This window comes from Lycorma delicatula, chromosome 5 (assembly GCF_047948215.1).
Source record: "Lycorma delicatula isolate Av1 chromosome 5, ASM4794821v1, whole genome shotgun sequence".
Taxonomy (NCBI): domain Eukaryota; kingdom Metazoa; phylum Arthropoda; class Insecta; order Hemiptera; family Fulgoridae; genus Lycorma; species Lycorma delicatula.
Window position 1 is genome coordinate 40574145 of NC_134459.1, and position 20462 is coordinate 40594606.

At 29.6% G+C, this 20462-nt stretch overlaps 1 protein-coding gene across 2 annotated transcripts in view; it reads left to right on the forward strand.

The window, feature by feature from the left end:
• The window catches only part of LOC142324870 (heterogeneous nuclear ribonucleoprotein A1, A2/B1 homolog), a 57899-nt gene that overhangs the window by 31552 nt on the left and 5885 nt on the right, over positions 1-20462 (forward strand). For both annotated transcript variants that reach the window (XM_075365942.1, XM_075365944.1), the window contains one exon: positions 13387-13428. The gene's annotated coding sequence lies outside the window, so the exon portion shown is untranslated. The remainder of the gene's footprint in view (positions 1-13386; positions 13429-20462) is intronic.

The following is a 20462-nucleotide window of genomic DNA, read 5'->3' on the forward strand; positions in this document are numbered from 1 at the left end:
GTTAACTGAGGAATACCAGTTTAAAATATAAAAATAAACTCAATTTTTTTGTTTTGTGATTTACTAGTTGTTTATTCTTCAAAGTTAACAGTATTTTTTTTTATTAGAGATGATTATAGATGTACCAACTATGGAATGGAACTATTGAGCCAGTTCTCATATTTAATTTTGACTGTTCATAGAATTTGCATAATAACTCTGCGTATTTAGTGTGGGTTAATCGAGTTTCAGTATTTTATTCTCTTAACATTATAATGTCTAGCTTCTCAAATTATTTATGTACATATATACTACCAGAGTAATTGATTGTTTTTTTTTTTATAATGTAATTTTCACAATAAAGCAAATTCCTAGAGATTGCCAAATGTCAACAAAAAATTTTCCATTCAATTTTTTTAAAATAATTAAATAACAGTTATTTATAAGATGCATGTAAATTATAAATTTTTAGTCTAAAACCTAATTGAAACATTGGCAATTCTTAATCAGTAATCCTACTTGCCAATAAAAATTATATCTAGTAGATTGATTGGTCTATGTATGTATGATTTTTTTTCTTATTATAATAGAAAAGGATTAGGTAGAATAAGCTATTTCAAGACAGATTCCTTTTTAACTAATATGTAGGATTTTACTGATTATTTGGGTCTTTGGTGTAGTGTGTTAATACTTTTTAATTCCATCAAATTTTAAGCTATCGTCCTTTAATGTAAAGGGTATAGAGTTTTAAAATTAATAAATTGACAAATTTAAACATTAAAATATTATGATAATTTTCTTTAAAAATCATTTAATACAGTAAAACTATTTATTGTTACCTCATTTTTACTGCATGAAAAATAATATTCTCTGGGTTAATGTCTCATCAGTTCTACCATTTATATGTATTTATAAGTATTTTTTTTTTACAATTGCTGCTTTTTTTTCTTCATGATTTAGTACTTCAGTAGAGATTGCTTTATCAGAACGTATTTTTATAAAACTTAATTTAAAATAAGTATTTTAAGATGTATGTTGACCAATATATCTTATCAGTGACAGAAATGACACATAACTTACGAGACAGTTCTGCAATACTAAGCATAAAGGGAAGAAATCAGAAAGTGTAAAAATAAAAAATCAGAAAGTGTACTGCACCAGATAGAGCAGTTGAGTAAAACTCACCACTGAGAGATGTTTGGATTGTCAGATCATCACCAGTCATATACACTAGGTTATTAAAAAGGAATGAAAAGATAAAAAAATTGAATGCACCTAGAGTGATTCAAAGAAAATATTCAGGTTTAAATTTTTTAATATCTATTATTAAATTAGATGTGCCTTTAGGGTAGGTGTCAGAAGTACAATCATTCTTCTTCCTTACTCATTCAGTTGTGTTTGAGCTAACCATTGTGGTAACAGTAGCAATTCTTTGCCATAGATGTACCATATCATGAATATTGATTATCTCTGGAAAAGGATTCCATTTCAGGGTAAGCTTGTTTTCTAAGATGCTCAGATTTAGTTAAGTTAGCTCTATGATTCAATCATTTGTGAACTAGGCATTCAAGATTTTACTTACAGAAAAGCTGAAATAGGCCAGTACAACATTTTTGTAAAAAGAAAACATGGTTGCCTCTTAATCCCTTTTCTTAAAAAGGAGCATTGCAACACATTTACATAAATGTATTCCCTCCATTGTTTTCTCTACAAGAAAACTAATTTTTTCTGCAAAACCCTGCTACCAAAGTCAAATTTGGAAAAACCCTAGTGTACTTTTTAATAGCATTTGGTCATTAAGATATCTTGTAATTGTAATAGTAAACACACCCAATCCAAAAATATACAATCCCAAAAATAGACATTCTTTTTCAATTAATCCTGTTTTTTCCCCTTAACCACTCTAATATAATAATATACAAAACATTAATTAAAAGTAGTAGTTTACCTTCTTTTGCATTTATTGGTAAGAATGCTTTTGCACATTCTTGTTCATTTCTGTTGTATCAATAAATGAAAAAATTGTTAAATGACAAACCAAAACAAATTAAATACAGTTATTAAATTCACTGCATAATATTTTGTCGTTATTGCGGGCATCTTTAGTGTCTGGTGCTGCTGTTCTTACCTTGGCTTCAGATGATTATTTCTTGAGAATACATGTATTTATAATGTGGTGAAAAGTACATTAATTTTTTCTGTTTAGTAAATAGATTTGTTTCATGTATTTACTATACTCTATGTTGAAGTGTTTTATAAGATGAGGGGTTTTTCGTGTATGTGTAGAATATCAGGGTTTGTTGAATTTATGATTAGTATCTGTGAGATGGATGTGGTAAATGTTCATATAGAACAAGGCTTAAATATTTATTTTATCTTTGTTTTACAAATTTAGCTGCACAGTGCACATTACACAGTTGAGTCAGTTCATTTCATACATTCAGAAGTTAAGTAGTTTTTAAAAGCTCTTATTTATTAAATTTGGCTGAAACCTTTTTAATATTGTTTGTTTCATCATGCATCAGTATATAACCAAATTACAAGGGATATCTAAAGTAAAGGCTGCTGGTAAATGTCTCTCCTTGAGGTTGGCGAACCTGTGTTATGGTTATGCTAGTAATGTACACACTATTATTGTCTGTAAGTTTTTGTGTTATAGTATCTTTGATTATGTGTGAGTTATAACATTATAAAATGAATAAAAAATTGATGTTTCTGTTGACTGTGAAATTCATGGAATCATATGATTTTAAACCATCAAAACGTTAACCAGGCTGAAATTCATAGGCAGTTGGTTGCTATGTACAGTGATAATGTAATGAATGAAATAGGTCCAAAAATGGTGTGAAAGATTTAGAAATAACAGAATTAATGTGCATGATGAACATTCAGGGAGGCCCTCAATCAGAGAGGACTTGTTGAAACATGTCTATGGTGAAATCAGAGAAGATGATGATTTACAACCTGGCCCTTCTTTTTCCTGATGTTTCAAGAGCTGTTATTGGTCGCTTTGTTTGTGACCATTTAGGCTTCAGAAAGGATTGTGCATGTTGGGTGCCACACGAAAAAGGTGATGAGTTCCTTAATTCAATTGTTATTGGCGATGAAACATGGATTTCGTATTACACGCCAGAGAGAAAACTGCAGCCAAGTGAATGGTTTCATCTTCAATCACTAACCAGACCAACAAATAAGCCCCAGCTATTTGGATGCAAACTGGTGGCCACAGTGTATTGGGATTGGTTTGGCATACTGCTGCTTGATTTCATGCTGTGTAGAACAACTATAAATACAGAAGCCTACCGCAAAATTACATAAGTTGCGGCACACCATTCAAAATTGGCAACGTGGGCAGCTGAGACAGCAACGTCCTGCAACACGATAATGCACATCCACATGTTATTGTCCAACATGTGATTTACTGAGAATATTTGGATGGGAAATTTACAATCACCTACCATATAATCTGGACTTAGCTCCTTCTGATTACCATTTGTTTGGGAAATTGAGATAATTTTTGATTGGTAAGCAATTCATGGGTGATGAACTTAAAATGCTCGTAATCAGCGGCTAAATAGACTGGTGACAGAAGAATACAAGGGTATATTGAAGCTGGTATATCGCTACAATAAATGTCTTAATTCATTTGGCGATTATATATAGAGAAGTAGTACAAGGTATATTGTTATGAGAAATAAAAAAATATTTTTAAAGTTTTCAGAATAAATTTTTTTACAATGAAACTGTCTTTACTGTAGAGATAACCTCTTAGATATCTTACTGGATCCTATTGTTTTATTTCATTAATCTCATAAATTTAGTGAATATGATTCATGAAGTACCCTTGTTAAGTTTATTTAAAATATATTCTCTTAGCAATATGCTCCTCAGTTTTTATATTTGGTATCAATTTTTCTATTTCAATTTTTGTATTTAATAAAGTTCCATATTTTTTATATGTGTGTGTGCACGCGCATGTACCAGCACCCCCACTGTGCTTTTACCCTGCTATATGGTTACTTGCTTTTCCTATCTAGCCTCAGGTTCTGGCCCTTGGCCCCTGGATCCCTCGTGTTCATTAAACTCATTCTCATGAGAATAATAATTACAAATAACAAGGCTTGTCCACTTAATAAAAGCTATCGGTGTACTGTAATTTCTTCAGAGCAACAGTTTGGTCAGTATGGGATCACTGATTGATTTTTAAATTGCCCATTACAGCTACACTTGCGAAGTACATGATCAGAATTGCATATAAATTACAATCACATTATTATGAAATCTCATAAAGATAGATTCAATAAAATATTAAAATTCAAAAAACCCAAAAATGGTTTTAGATATTTATTAGAAGAATATTTGTAAGCCTAAATAGAGTGAATATTTTGCTTAGTATAATCTGAAATGGGGGAAATTTGCAATCAATTGTTTAATTTTTCTTCGCTACTATTAAGGTCAAATTTTTAAAAAATAATAAATTTGTTTTTAGTTATAAGTTCATTTGTTACCTAGAAATTAAAAAAAAAAAATAGTATAATAATTCAGAAAATAACTGGGTTTAAAAAAAAAATCCAAATTTTAAAAAATCTAGAAATTTTGTTTTTAGTTATTCTCATGAAGTTACATTATTTTACATTTACTTGGTTCTTTCATAGTCGCACGTATATCTTTAGAGGAAATTAATTTTATTTCAATAGCTAGATAAACTTCTCTGTTCTTTTCTATTTGCTTTAGTCTTTTAATTTCAACTTGCCAAATCCTTGTAAATCGCTGGTGAATTTTAATGTTTTGTCTAAGTTTGTTTGCTTTTTTTTTAATTCACAAGCAGAGCTAAATAAATGAACCCTCATTAAAGAAAAAGATTGTGGTCCACTAACTTATACAAAATTAGCCGTAACCATGCTAAAGTCATCAGCTCACCTGTAATGTAACCTTTTTCATTCTGTTCATAATTTGTTGTTAATAAAGGATGAAACATTAATTTTTATGGTTATATTCCTATTAATTTGATGCAGTAGTAAATGAAATTGTGTGATAAAATTTAGAAAAACTATTCATTAAATTTTAACAGTTAATTTGTGTTTATTAGGGTACACTAATACAACTCACTTGTTTTCTTAATACATTTACTGTTATGAAGAGCTCTTTATTCTTCCATTGTAATAAAACTTGCCTGTGATATCTGTTAAGAGTTTTTATTACATTTTAGTAGAAGGTGCACGTGCACATTGTAACTTTTCTAATTATTACTATAAATGTATAACTTAACAATATATATAGCAAACTGAGAGGGATTCATGATGAAGTTGTGGCCAAAAAATAAACCAGGTACAGATTCATTAATTTTGCTTTAATTTATTTTGCTAAGGTTGAACTTTCTTTCATCATTAGTAATAGTTAAAGTTATCGATTTATGATGTCCTGAAGGACACTATAATGAAGTTTGTTGATGTTGATATTTACAGATGGGTTCTTATCACTTAAATTGAGATTATCACAAATTTTGTTTTTGCATACTTAAAGCCTGATATCGCATGCCCTTCATGATTAACAGTTAACACAGATAAATAAACATATGTATAATTATTACTACCGTGATGGCCTCTAGAGTATCTTATTGATGAAAATATAAAAATTTAGTTCAATTTATGAAATCAAATTGAGGAGCTACAGATTTTATGATCCAATTACATTTTAAGATTCAGCTTAGATGTCTAAGCTATGAATACATAACTCATGACAGTCAATATGATTTTGCTATCTGTATTGATACAAATTTATCTTGCCCACAAGATAGAATTAACACAAAAAAAAACTCAGAGGATCTTATGAGTGAACCAAAGATGTAAAAATTACTTATATAACAAATCCAAGCTATAAGCTCAAGTTGGGGAAAGTGTTTCCAGCCAATTTCTATTAGATTGTGTTTATTATCAAAGCAGTTTTCAGATGAGCCATTGTGCAACAGAATAATATGTTTATTCTCATTCACAAAAGTTCTGATATGATGCAGTTGTATGCTTATTTTGGGGAAAAAATGTTGGTAATATCAGTTAACTGTTCTTTGATCTAGTTACAAAATTTTCTTTTCACAACCTAAAGTACTTAAGTCTCAATTATTTTATTGGTTGATGACCAACTGTAAATTTTTCATAAAAGTATGCTTACATTCCAAATGGTTGTTGCAAGCACATAAGACTTTGTATTATATTTGATAAGTTTTTGTAACTTTACAGATTTGATGTGAATTTGTGATCTGATTTTAGCATCTTGCATTGTTTTTCAATACTCTAATCTGTTTATAAAATAAAATTATGAGCTGTACGACACATATTGTGCTTTCAAATTTTTTTTTAGCATTTAGTTGCTTGTTGCGATTTTTCAATTCATATTCATTTTTTCTACCTTTTTAATACATTCTGTGCAGATAGCTGAAACCTTAATTTATTTTTTATGTTTAATTATTGAATGGCACTTGGAGCATTAATGTATATTCTGTGATTTTTAGTCTGCTTACTATCAAAAGATTTATCAATAACAGTTTGTAGTAAACTGGATCCAACTTCTCAAACAAACATGATCGCAAATTGTTAGGCACTTCACTAATAAAAAGTATATATAAAATAAAATATAACAATAATTACAGTTAACAAGTGCTTTATTGATTTAAAACATTTTAATTTAAATAGTTCAATGTTAGTAAAAATAAATATGCCATCTCTTTTGCTTACTAATACTAAAAATTGCTAAAATTAAAATTAAAAAAATTGAAGTGTTATTACTAATAAGAACGCATTACATGTATTATATCAATATGAAAATATTTGAAATTGTAACATTTTAGGAGTTTTCTTATGCCGTATAATCAATAGTAATGATATTTTATAGAATACACAAACTTTGTTTTCTCAGAGAATTATTTTTTCTTTTCCAGCTATTTAAATTGCAGTGAAAATTTATATTTTAATGAAATCACAAATATAGTAGAACAGTTGCCTAAGCTTCTTGAAGGCAAATGATGGAATTAAAAGTGGTTTGCATTTAGGGCATATTAGTTTATTTTGCCTTCATTTTCTGTAGCTGGTGGAAACAGACTGAAAGTGAACAGTTAAAATTTTTACACTTATCTGAAATTTTATTATTTTCATTTGTAATATTTTTAAAAAAATGTATTGTTTATGTGAAAGTTTGATAATCAGAAATTCTTTGTATTGGCAATTTTTCATCGTCAGTTAATTTCAAGTGAGATTATTTTCTTTCAAGAGCTTGGCTAAATCTTTACATTCACCTATTAGGTAAAGTCGGGCTGCCTAATTTTTTCTATTAACCCAATAATGCTGCTCACGTAAGCATTGCAGCACATGCAATTACATTTTTGCTGCCTTTTAAAAGAAAGGTAGTAAGTTTCAAGTCATTTATTGGTAGTTATACCTTAACAACCCTTCGCTGACCCTAATTCTAAATACTTAAACAAAAAATGCATTTTATCTGCAAATGTGCTTTCACTTACAACTATTTTTTATACCTAAAATTACATTGTACAAACAAGGTTGTTGAACCTATAAATTCTCATTAGTTCTGAATGGTGTGTATCCTATTCATTTAAATAATGATTGAAGTTAAATTGACCATCAAACTGCAGTGTATAAAAGAAATATACGTTCCAAAGGATGTTATTGGATGGCAAGATAAAGAAATTTTATTGTATGGACAACTGATGTGTTCTATACATTATTGTTAATAGCATTTTATTTGCAACTAATATTACATGTTTAGCATTATACAATTCTGGCTACATTTTATTAATAGTAATTATTATTTAACCAGCTAATAAAAGTTTGAAAATCATTGATTATATTGGATTAACATTTTTTTTATACTTTTATTTCCTGGCTACAGAAAGTTGTTTGTGGGGACACAGATGTATTTCTACAGAGTTTTAAGCTCCAGTTATCAAGAATCCCTGCCTATTTTAATTAACCAAACTAATTAAGTAACAGATTTTCATTACTTTGCGAACAGCATATATATAAAACTTCTATAAACACTGAATGGGATGCTATTTTCAAGCTTTACTAGTTTACAAGCTGCTGCTAGTTGTTGAAAGTTATATAACTTACCTACACAACTAATTTATTATAAAATAAGTTTATTTTAATGAAAGTTCTTATTCAGTGTTTTTTAAACTGCTTATTAGCGGTATGACCCATTGTAAATGTTAAAAAGGGATTTAGTTTAAGTAATAGAACTTTCTAGTTTAGTAGATTAAATTTGAGTTGCAGAGAAGAAACTGCTTTCAACCTGTGAAAACAGTTTATTACCAGTTGAAATTTTGAAGCTATTTTGTGGATTTTTGTAAGTGTTTCTGCAAAGGAAAAAGTATGCTTTGTTTTATCTTTGGTGTACCAGTCAGGTAGTTCAAGTTATGTTTGTTTTAATGGAAGATCAGAGAAATTGTTATTTAAGTATCTGATTAATGTTTGGAAGGAAAAGAAATACACTTTTTACTTCCTAATGAATTTTCATGTTAATTATCTTTATTAGAAAAATCTTTCTGATTTGAAAAAATCATTGGCTTTATCTAAGAGGAACATGGATTTAATTTTTGGAACAGAGATCTAATTTTCACCAGTCTTTGGCATTGCATTATCTTCTTTTTGAAACAATAAACAAAACATTAGAAATAGGCCAGGGCAGCACTCTGTCTGGTGTAAACGTATAACAACAGAAACTGTACTGATTTTACTGTGTAAAAGCAGTTAAAATATTTGTTAGTAAATAATATAAGGCTTTTGCTTGACTGTACAAGGAATACAAAGTAAGAAACACTGAATTTAATTTTTATATTTTGTTTTACTTCCTTTATAGACTCAAAATTTTGCCACACTTGAGAGACTAGTTGCAACAATTTTTTATGACTCTCTGCCTATAATAATATAAGTTAATTTTATATACATATATAACTCACTGGAGTCATTTTCTTTTTTGTCATAGTAGGTTCTTCAAGGATTTTAATTTAAATTTCTTTCCAATAGAGCTCTTGTTCATGGAACAAACTTTATCTAGCCATAATCATGTTATATTTCTTTAAGAACACAAATATTCTGCAAACACGTTCTTTTTTTTCCCAATTACTTAGTTGCAGATTCTGATGGTGAGTATATGGGAGATAATGAGACTGCATAATCAGGTAGTTGCTACTGGAATGCTGTATGAAAAAATAATCAAATATGATAGGCAAAAGACATTGTTAGTAGTACAGATTCATGATTCTCACTCGGCCAGAAAAAGAGATACAATCAGTTATTCCTCATAGTTTTTCATTGTTGATCTTACAGTAAAAGAAAGCTGTATCCTAATTTAGAGTTTTGGGGGATAGACAATTAGTCACCCAGTTGGATAAACAAACTTAATTATTTGACATCATTTATGCACAGATACCATGATTGTCTTGCATAGCAGCACACAGTCTTGATTTTTTAATAACCCCCCACGTTAAGAACTTACTTCCAAATAGTTTCACAGTCAGGTGTCATCCTTATAGGTTATTAAATTGTGTGTGCATTGGTTATATACTATAAATGGAACATTGAGAATGGTCTTTAAAATTATCATGGTACCTAACCAAGCAAGAAAAATTAAGAATGAAGGAAAGAGACCTGGCTCTGATTAGGGCTGATTGCAGTCTGTCAAGACTTGCTTAGCTATATGTATGTTTGTTGCAGTTTTAAGTAAAATTATGAAAATATTTTACTACTTGAAGTTAAGTTTTTTCTCTTAATTTTAGAATGTCTGCCCAACCCCCCCCCCTCCACCAAAAAAAAATATTCACATCTGCTTAAACCTTTCGTTGTTAATATTATTTTTGCTTTGTCTTGTAAATGGAAAATTTTATAAGTTTAGTTCCTGGCATCCATGAAAACAAATATTTAATGGTTATCATAATATTACAGTTGAGGATAATTTTATGCTTATTGCAATTTCATTTATAGTAAAAATATTCCTAGTTGTAAATTCAGTTCCTGTATTTTATGTTGAACAAAATTTTAACTATAGATTATTGACATGTGGTGTCGGCTAAAGTTGTACTTTTTTTTTATGCACTACTTATTCTTTCCAGATTAAACCAGTTTTAGCTGGAAATCTTTTTGCCAGCCATTACAAGTGTTTAAACTAGGCATGTTTAGATTGCCAGAACTTTACTACTGAGCTGTTCTAGCCTATTGTTATATTTAGCTAATCCAATAAATTAATATATGCAACAGTTTATTTTTTAAAAAATATATATCCTGTTATTTTATATTTTTATGATTTTTCTCATTTATATCTGTCAAGCAGATTTTTACTCTAGACTCCAGCGAGTTAAGTTAAACGACTACTACGTTGCACTATTATCTATTCTGCACGAGTGTTTTACTTTCTTTTTTTATGCTTCAGTACCTAATATGTAAAGTGGATACAAATGATTAGGTATAAGAACATTTTAAACTCATAATTTACAGATTCAATATAGTTTCTAAAAATACTGACCGCATAGTATAGTTTATATTATGCTGTTTTGTTCTAATTATAAAAAAAACATTTACGTATATTTTTTAAATTTAATTAAAAAAGAAAAAATTTTCAAAGTTTACAAATATTAACAATCAGTAATTTTCTTTCTGAAATATTTTTCGATTAAAATATTATTATATTGAATCTTCCTTCAGTTAGGAAATTAGATTTTCTTGTATTATTATTATTAGTTTTTTAGTCCCATATTTTGAAACGAATTGGAATGAATAAATTTTTCTAATGGTATTAAAAAGTGTATTGAAGTTTTTGTAGGATTATAGTTTGACATATGAAATGAAACGATTCATTGAATGAAGAGATAGTAGGAACTGGAGAGGCGAGTTATATTATACCCAAGCGTCGCTGTTGTATATACTCACAGGTATAGGTAGGTAGGAAACTAATTAATTCTAAATACTACTACTGTTCCATATTAAATGTAGGCTACAAATTAAAATTTTAGAAAAAGTGTGCATTTATTTATTTTTCTTAGGTTTATACAGTTAGAAATATCTGCGACTTATGTTTATGTTTTGAAGAATGAAAAAGTATAAATATACTAATATGTATTTAATTGCTGTTTGTGTGTTGTTACCTTTTCTAAATCTTGTGAATTTATCAGATGGTGATGATAGAAATAAATGTTTTTAATGTTCTTTTAAAAGATATTTCAATCTGTATATTAAACTGCATAATCTGTTATAAAATATGGCCAGGGATCACGTATTTTTACACATAATATTCATCGCTTCTTTCAAAATGTTCTTCCATAGAACGGAGTCTCATTTGTCTAAATATTATCTGAAAAATTTGTAATCTGATGCTGATTAGTACTTCCACCATGGTAAATAGCCTCATGATTGGTGTACTCTTTAATTCCAACATAGGAGTATGTTGGAGCGGAATTAATTTTTTTTAGCGATAATACTGTGAGAAATTAAATAAAAACTGTCATGAAAATCAACTTTATATTCCATTGATTTTTCTTCATTTCTGCATCTAATCGAATAAAATGGATATCTAATTTTCAGATAGCCCTTTTGACATGGTGTTACAGTCTTGCTGGACTTTAACCTTCAATGGATTCCTTGGCTTGTGTAAACTACTGATAAAATTTTACCATAATAAATCCTTATTTTTAAGCAATCTTTTCCTGAGAAGCCAGTTGTTTTGTGGTCATTGAGTGATAGTAAATTAGAGACACTGTGCAAATCTGTTCAATGACCCAGAATCCTGTTTGTGTTAACTATCCAACCTTTCATTGGGTTTCTCAACGTAACAAGGGTTAATTGTTGAAGTTGGAATGATAAGGCTAAAAGAAGACTTCACTTAAATGAGTTCTTAATGATTTGATGTAGGCAGTAGGTCATTTTGCTTCTTCAGTCCATTAGCCTAAGCCGTCCCAAGGTCTGTTGACCATTTACTAAGAATAAATTTATCTGATTTTCTAACTTAATCACTTGATTCTTGATTGATTTCTAACATCTGCTAAACTTATTTCCTCCTCCCCATCATTTTGATGAGTGGTGTGTAGACAATGACTGTTACAAAGATGAACATTTTAATTCCACTAAAAACAAACAGTATTTACTAATATACATTTCAGACAATTAGAATTTCAAATTGCTTTTGTAGAAATTGAAGATTTGGATGATATAAAAATTAAAATACTATTTATCCAGTCTTCTAAAAGAGTTAAAATACATGGCTTGTCTGCTATGAAAATGAAAATAACCTATGCAAAACTTTTAAAAAAGTTAAATATTAATACTATTGATTTTTTGAATTTATAAATAGATGACTGTCAAAAAGACAAATTTAACAGTCGAACCATTTTAGACATGTTCCATAGTGTTGATGTTCCCATCAAATATATGTTGGTAATGCCACAGTGAAGATATCAACATGAATATATTAAAGACAGATTGAAGTAACTAAATCAATTTTCTGTTTAAATCATACTGGTATTTATTACAAGAATTTTTTCAAATGAAACGTTCTTGAATTGACTGACTATATACTTATTTTCGAATCTCCCTTGAAAGAGAATAGCATTTCCTCCTTTAAATGTATGCTCGCTCTTTGATGTGGTGAATATTTATTAAAATGCATTATTAGAAATGTAATACCAGCTGCTATTAACTTGATTTACTATTGATAAAATTTATAAAGGGGTAGGATCTAACAAACTATCCCTCCCGTCTAATCTTAGAACATTGATATTCATTTTTTTCTTTCTCACCATCTGTTTCTTAAACATTGTCTCCTGTCAGCTGTAGATATTTAATTATCAGTAGAATATAAATTTTAGGATATAGTTAAATTATGATACAGTTCAAAATCGTGTTAAATATTCATGGAATGTTTTACTTAGCTCTATCTCTATAAATGAATAATTCAGACTTTTTTGTTTCCTTCAGATGTTATTTAAAGATCTCTTGTAAAATCATTTTTCAGAGAAAATGATTGCTCTTTTTCAATCATTCATTCCTCATTGATTTAATTTAATATTAAGTAACATTTCCAGATTTTATATATCTGTTTTATTTTCAATTTCAGTATAACATCAAGTCTAACTTAAGACTGTCAATGTTTGATGCAGTGATAGTGTTTCCTGGTTGGTTTCTATTATGTAAAATGAAAATTCTGTTAATAACAAAGCATTAAAAAAATGTAATTTCAGATTATCAAGAACAAAATACAATTTCATAATCTCTTTTCAAATTTACATTCAAGTTCAATATAGATAGTATATGTAGGCTGATTGTATAGTTAATTTAATTTTGTAATTTTTTCAGGTAATTAATATTTATTTCTGATGTATTCATTTTTAATTATTTATTTTTGTTTCAGATTCGTCATATCTAAGTTGGAAATAATGCATCGTTTATAAAAGTAAGAAATTTTTATATTTTTACAGTAGTTTAAAGATACTTTGATAGGTCTGCAGGTAATTGGCTAAGAAAAAAAGTAAACCATTAAGTTCTTTTCTTATAAGAATAGTCTGTGATTAAACAAAATAAGCAGTTTTTAATACAGTAATTGAATTTTAAAAACACAGAATTTTAGATGTCAGTAAATTAGTTTTTTTCAGAAACTAGCTTAATACAACTCTAAGCAATAATTTAATTACAGCTACTCTCATTTTTTTTATGAAATTGAAACATTTGTATGTTGTTAAAATTGATAAATCAGTAATGTGGCAATTGGCAAGACTTGATTGACTTAAGCCCCAGAACCTTGCTGACTCACCATCTGTATAATTTTATGTACTACAAGACTACAATTTCATTAGAAATACTGCTTTAGAAATAGGATATTTTTTTAAATTATGAAAATATTTTTGTTTTGTTTAAATAAGTTTATTTCATTTAAATAATTCACAAAGATGTTTTGAAAGAAAAATTACTATTTATTTTTTTATAAGATGCAATCTGTAAAGGGTCGGTCAGATGAGTGTTAAGGTAATCTACTTCATTACTGTTATGTTTTTTCCGTCTAGTTCTTACAGATTAAGAATCATGATTAAAGATTAATCATTAAACCATGATCATATGAAAAGAAAATTTGTCTTCAATGTAGTAAAAATTAATTACCATACTAGTCAAATAGATTAAATCTTCAATGAAAAAGTAAAAGTACATGTAAAATCCATCAAGAATTCAGTATTATATGAAACGTCTAGTTCTGAATCTAGGCTGTAATTATTCCAAAAGTTTTATATTGTAGCAATGAAACATTTTCAGGAATGTTGAATGAAAAAAGTAGTTAATGCTAATTTTCATATTATACTGAGTTTGGATGGTTTTGATTAGAAACAGACATCCAAACAATACAAATTTTCCTGTACTCTAGTTGCATACATATTTTTTACCCATAATACTTTAATCTTTCTGAATAAATAACAATTTGTTTTTCTGCTAGTGATCTGCATAGATGATAATTTGTTAGTTTAGATAGTTTTATTTCTACAGTTGAACCTCTCTAATCTCACATCCTAAGGTCCTAATAATCAGAAAACTCTAGATTATGGTAATGGATTTCAGAATTTTTTTTTGAAAACAAAATTATATTGCTTACTTGTACAATTTATTTGTTTTTAATAACTATTAAGTTTCGGCTTACAAATTCTATTTAACTTTATTTAAAGACTAGGAGGCCTTATTCTTTATATACATACTGATTCAGAAGGAAAATGGAATAATTTGGGAACTGATTCTAGAGCTTGAAATAAGTTCATATAAACTTATTTCTGACATGCTTTGTTATTGAATTACGGCTATTGAAAAATTTTGCCTGGATTTCAGTTACCACAATGAAATGAAGTTATTCTGAAATTTTTTAGACATTATATAAGGGATAAAGTTGATGATTTTCCTCTGTTTTTTTGACCTGAAAAATCAAATAAAACAGGTCCCAGAACTATCTTGTAGTTTTCATAACATGTTTGTTTAGGTTTGAAGTACAATAACTTTGTTAAATAACTAATAAATATGTAAATATTATCACTTGTAGAGCAAGTTAATTCTGAGAAAATTGATAATAAAAAGGCATTAAAAACAAAAAAAAAATCAACTTTATTGTTTATTAAAAACAAAACTTAACAGAAAAATTTTATGTTAAATGTTAACTTAACAGCTGTTTTTAGTACAATAAATTTAGAACCATGAACAATAATCTAAGGGAGTAAGGTTCGGTGATCTAAGTAGCCAATTTACCAGCCCTCTACATCCAGTCACTTTATTAGCAAATTTTCCTTCTAAGAATTGACTTATTTCACTCTTGAAATAGCTTTATGCTCTATCAATACATTTCAACTTGTTTCACCAATGACAAATTTTCAAGCACCGTAAGAAATTCATAGTTTAAAATTCCAGATAATTTCTCCCTGTGATATACATTGATATTGTTCTAGTATGAAAGTGCCTATTAATTGGTAGTTGACCATGCCACACCAAACTTTCACCAAAGATCATTGCTGGAAATTTGATTCAAATACATGTGGGCTTTCTTCAGACACCAATGTCAGTTCCAAGTGTTGTATATGCCATTTGGGTAAAATAGCTTCTTCCAAAAATAGTATGAAAAGAATTAGTGGTAATTATTGTCAACCTAATTCACAAAACTGCAGTCAGGCATGATCAGCAAGCTGGAGGTTGAACTTTCTGAACATGATGCAGATGCAGTCCATGAGCATGTATTATCCTCTATACTGTACTTAATAGATTGTTGATTGTGTAGGAATTCTTCGCATGCTTGTAGGACTAAGCTGTACCATCTGAAGAATGTTTTTCCTCTCATCACCATGTACCAGTAATCTAGTTTCAAAGCATACAGTTATTATTGCCAACTAATTTTTTCAAAGGATAAATTGATTGCACTAAAAATAGCTGTATTTTAATTATATAAAATCATAACATATTTTCTTAAAGTTTTTGAACTGTTTTGTTTTTAATAATAAAATATTATTTTTCATAGACTTTATTACATCAATTTTCTCAGAATTAACTTCTCTACAAGTTTTGATAATAAAATCTATGCTTTTGTCATTTAACAAAGTTATTGTACTTCAAAACTTAAAAGCTTCTTTTTTGGCACCAGATTTTTTTGTTTTCATTGGATACTATGAAAACTACAGGAGATACAATTCTGGGCCCTGTTTTATTAAAATTTTCAGGTCACAAAACATAAGAAACTATCAAATTTATCCATTATAACTCCTTAGAAATGTCAGGATGACATCATTTCACTGTGGAAACTGAAATCTGGGGAGAAATTTTTGTAACTCTAAATTTCTGTAATCTATTATAAAGCATTTTCAGAAATATGTTGTATGAATTTTTTTTCCTTATTTAAAGTTCTAGAATTAGTTCCCAAATTATTTCCCTTTCTTGAATCATACTGTATATTTCTTGAAAGTCTTTTTTAATAACAATATTCATTTGGCCAACCCACTTCATTAAGGTGTTATTTCAAACATAGCTTGATTAATGTTAACCTTGAGTTCCTGTAAACATCATGGTCAAAGTTATTTTTATTCAAATCTTTAGTGGTGATTGTGTTCATTGAACCCCAGCTGGTGTTCAGAACTTCATTCCTTAGCTCTTTCTCATTAGTTCCTGAATGCATTCCTGTTTTTTTTTTTTTTTTACTGCCTGAAGTAGAAATGTATCTCTGTCTTTCCTGAGTGAGAACAATACACCTTCTACATAAGGAAGAATATTTTTTATTGTCTTCAGTCATTTGACTGGTTTGATGCAGCTCTCCAAGATTCCCTATCTATTGCTAGTCGTTTCATTTCGGTATACCCCCTACATCCTACATCCCTAACAATTTGTTTTACATATTCCAAATGTGGCCTGCCTACACAATTTTTTCCTACTACCTGTCCTTCCAATACTAAAGCGACTATTCCATGATGCTTTAGTATGTGGCCCATAAGTCTGTCCCTTCTTTTAGCTATATTTTTCCAAATGCTTCTTTCTTCATCTATTTGCCGCAACACCTCTTCATTTGTCACTTTATCCACCCATCTAATTTTTAACATTCTCCTGTAGCACCACATTTCAAAAGCTTCTAATCTTTTCTTCTCAGATACTCCGATTGTCCAAGTTTCACTTCCATATAAAGCGACACTCCCAACATATACTTTCAAAAATCTTTTCCTGATATTTAAATTAATTTTTGATGTAAACAAATTATATTTCTGACTGAAGGCTCGTTTCGCTTGTGCTATTCAGGATTTTATATCGCTCCTGCTTTGTCCATCTTTAGTAATTCTACTTCCCAAATAACAAAATTCTTCTACCTCCATAATCTTTTTTCTTCTTCTATTTTCACATTCAGTGGTCCATCTTTATTATTTCTACTACATTTCATTACTTTTGTTTTGTTCTTGTTTATTTTCATGCGATAGTTCTTGCGTAGGACTTCATCTATGCCGTTCATTGTTTCTTCTAAATCCTTTTTACTCTCAGCTAGAATTACTATATCATCAGCTAATCGTAGCATCTTTATCTTTTCACCTTTTACTGTTACTCCAAATCTAAATTGTTCTTTAACATCATTAACTGCTAGTTCTATGTAAAGATTAAAAAGCAACAGGGATAGGGAACATCCTTGTCGGGAACTCCCTTTCTTATTACGGCTTCTTCGCCTACGCCTTTCTTATGTTCTTCAATTATTATTGTTGCTGTTTGGTTCCTGTAAATGTTAGTAATTGTTCTTCTATCTTTGTATTTGAACTCTAATTTTTTTAAAATTCTGAACATTTTATTCCAGTCTACGTTATCGAATGCCTTTTCTAGATCTATAAATGCCAAGTATGTCTGTTTGTTTTTCTTTAATCTGCCTTCCACTATTAATCTGAGGCCTAAAATTGCTTCCCTTGTCCCTATTGGTTTTCCTGAAACCAAATTGGTCTTCTCCTAACACTTCTTCCACTCTCCTCTCAATTCTTCTGTATAGAATTCTAGTTAAGATTTTTGATGCATGACTAGTTAAACTAATTGTTCTGTATTCTTCACATTTATCTGCCCCTGCTTTCTTTGGTATCATGACTATAACACTTTTTTTGAAGTCTGACAGAACTCCCCCTTTTTCATAAATATTACACACCAGTTTGTATAATCTATCAATCGCTTCCTTACCTGCACTGCACAGTAATTCTACAGGTATTCCGTCTATTCCAGGACCCTTTCTGCCATTCAAATCTTTTAATACTCTCTTAAATTCAGATCTCAGTATTGTTTCTCCCATTTCATCCTCTTCAACTTCCTCTTCTTCCTCTATAACACCATTTTCTAATTCATTTCCACCGTATAACTCTTCAATATATTCCACCCACCTATCGACTTTACCTTTCGTATTATAAATCGGTGTACCATCTTTGTTTAACACATTATTAGATTTTAATTTATGTATTCCAAAAATTTCCTTAACTTTCCTGTATGCTACGTCTATTTTACCAATGTTCATTTCTCTTTCCACTTCTGAACACTTTTCTTTAATCCACTCTTCTATTGTTAGTTTGCACTTCCTGCATTTCTTAATTGTCTATAGTTCCTTTTACTTTCTTTATCACTAGCATTCTTACATTTTCTACGTTCTACCAGTTCTCTTTGTTCGGCCTAAGTTCACTTCTGATGATTTAAGAATTTCCTTTTTAACATTCTCCCATTCTTCTACATTTTCTACCTTATCTTTTTTACTCAGACCTCTTGCGATGTCCTCCTCAAAAATCTTCTTTACCTCCTCTTCCTCAAGCTTCTCTAAATTCCACTGATTCATCTGACACCTTTTCTTCAGGTTTTTAAACCCCAATCTACATTTCATTATCGCCAAATTATGGTCGTTATCAATGTCTGCTCCAGGGTAAGTTTTGCAATAGAGTTAATTTCTAAATCTTTGCTTAACCATGATATAATCTATCTGATACCTTGCAGTATCGCCTGGCTTTTTCCAAGTGTGTATTCTTCTATTATGATTTTTAAATTGGATGTTGGCAATTACTAAATTATACTTCGTGCAAAACTCTTATAAGTTGGTCCCCCTCTTTCATTCCTTTTGCCCAGCCCGTATTCACCCACTATATTTCCTTCCTTCCCTTTTCCAACGCTTGCATTCCAATCTCCAACTAGTATTAAATTTTCATCTCCTTTTACATGTTTAATTGCTTCATCAATCTCTTTGTATACACACTCTACCTCATCATCATCATGGGCGCTTATAGGCATATAGACTTTAACAATCGTTGTCGGTTTAGGTTTTGATTTTATCCTTATTTCAATGATTCTATCGCTGTGCATTTTGAAATACTCTAAACTCTTCCATATCTTCTTGTTCATTATGAATCTTACTTCTGCCTGCCCATTATTTGAAGCAGAGTTAATTATTCTAAAATCACCTGACCAAAAGAGTCGCCTTCCTCTTCCCACCGAACCTCACTTTCCTACTACATCTACATTTATCCTATCCATTTCCCTCTTTACATTTTTTAACCTACCAACCTTTTTTAAACTTATAACATTCCACGCTCCGACTCTTATAATGTTATTTTTTAATTTTCTGGTGACCCCTTCCGTAGTAGTCCCCACCCGGAGATCCGAATGAGGGACTAGTTTACCTCCAGAATATTTTACCAAGGAAGGCGCCTCCATCATTGCTATATGAAAATGCAGAGAGCTACATTTTCTTGGGAAAAAAAGCAGCTGTGGTTTTCCATTGCTTTCAGCTGCGCAGTATTCAGAGGACTGAGTGATGTTGATATGGCCGTTTAAACTATCCTGACTTACGCCCTTAACAACTGCTGAGCTGCTGCCCTCATTCAGGAATCATTCCTTAGTCTGGCTCTAACAGATACCTCTCCAATATGGTTGCACCTTCGGTCCAGCTACTCTGTATCACTGAGCACTCAAGCCCCCTCACCAACAGCAAGGTCTCATGATTCATAAAGGAGGAGAAGAATATTATACATTTTATTTTTTTTTAAAACCTGCTTTTTTATATTTCTGTCATTTTATTTAATGCAAACTTGTAGATCCATAAATTATACTGTTTTAACATCACTCTAACCTAAACCAATTTGCGCAAGCAGTGTATGTTGTATATATTATCATTTATTTTATAGTGCATTAGTCGGTCGTAATGAGCAAACAAAGTTACATTTTGTTTATTATTCTAACCAATTATTTCTTTTCAATGTTCTAGCAACCATTAAGTTATAATGAATATAATGTTTCATTCTTTTGTGAATGGTATCCATATAATAACATTCATAGATAACATAATTTAAAAATTCCATAAAAAGCAACTGTAATGAAAACTGAAATAAATAAATGATCATATTTCATCCTTCTGTTGATTGTACATTAAAGTAGTGTTTCATCTCAGTAAAAATTTGTTAAAAGTAATAAGAGAGCTTATTAGAT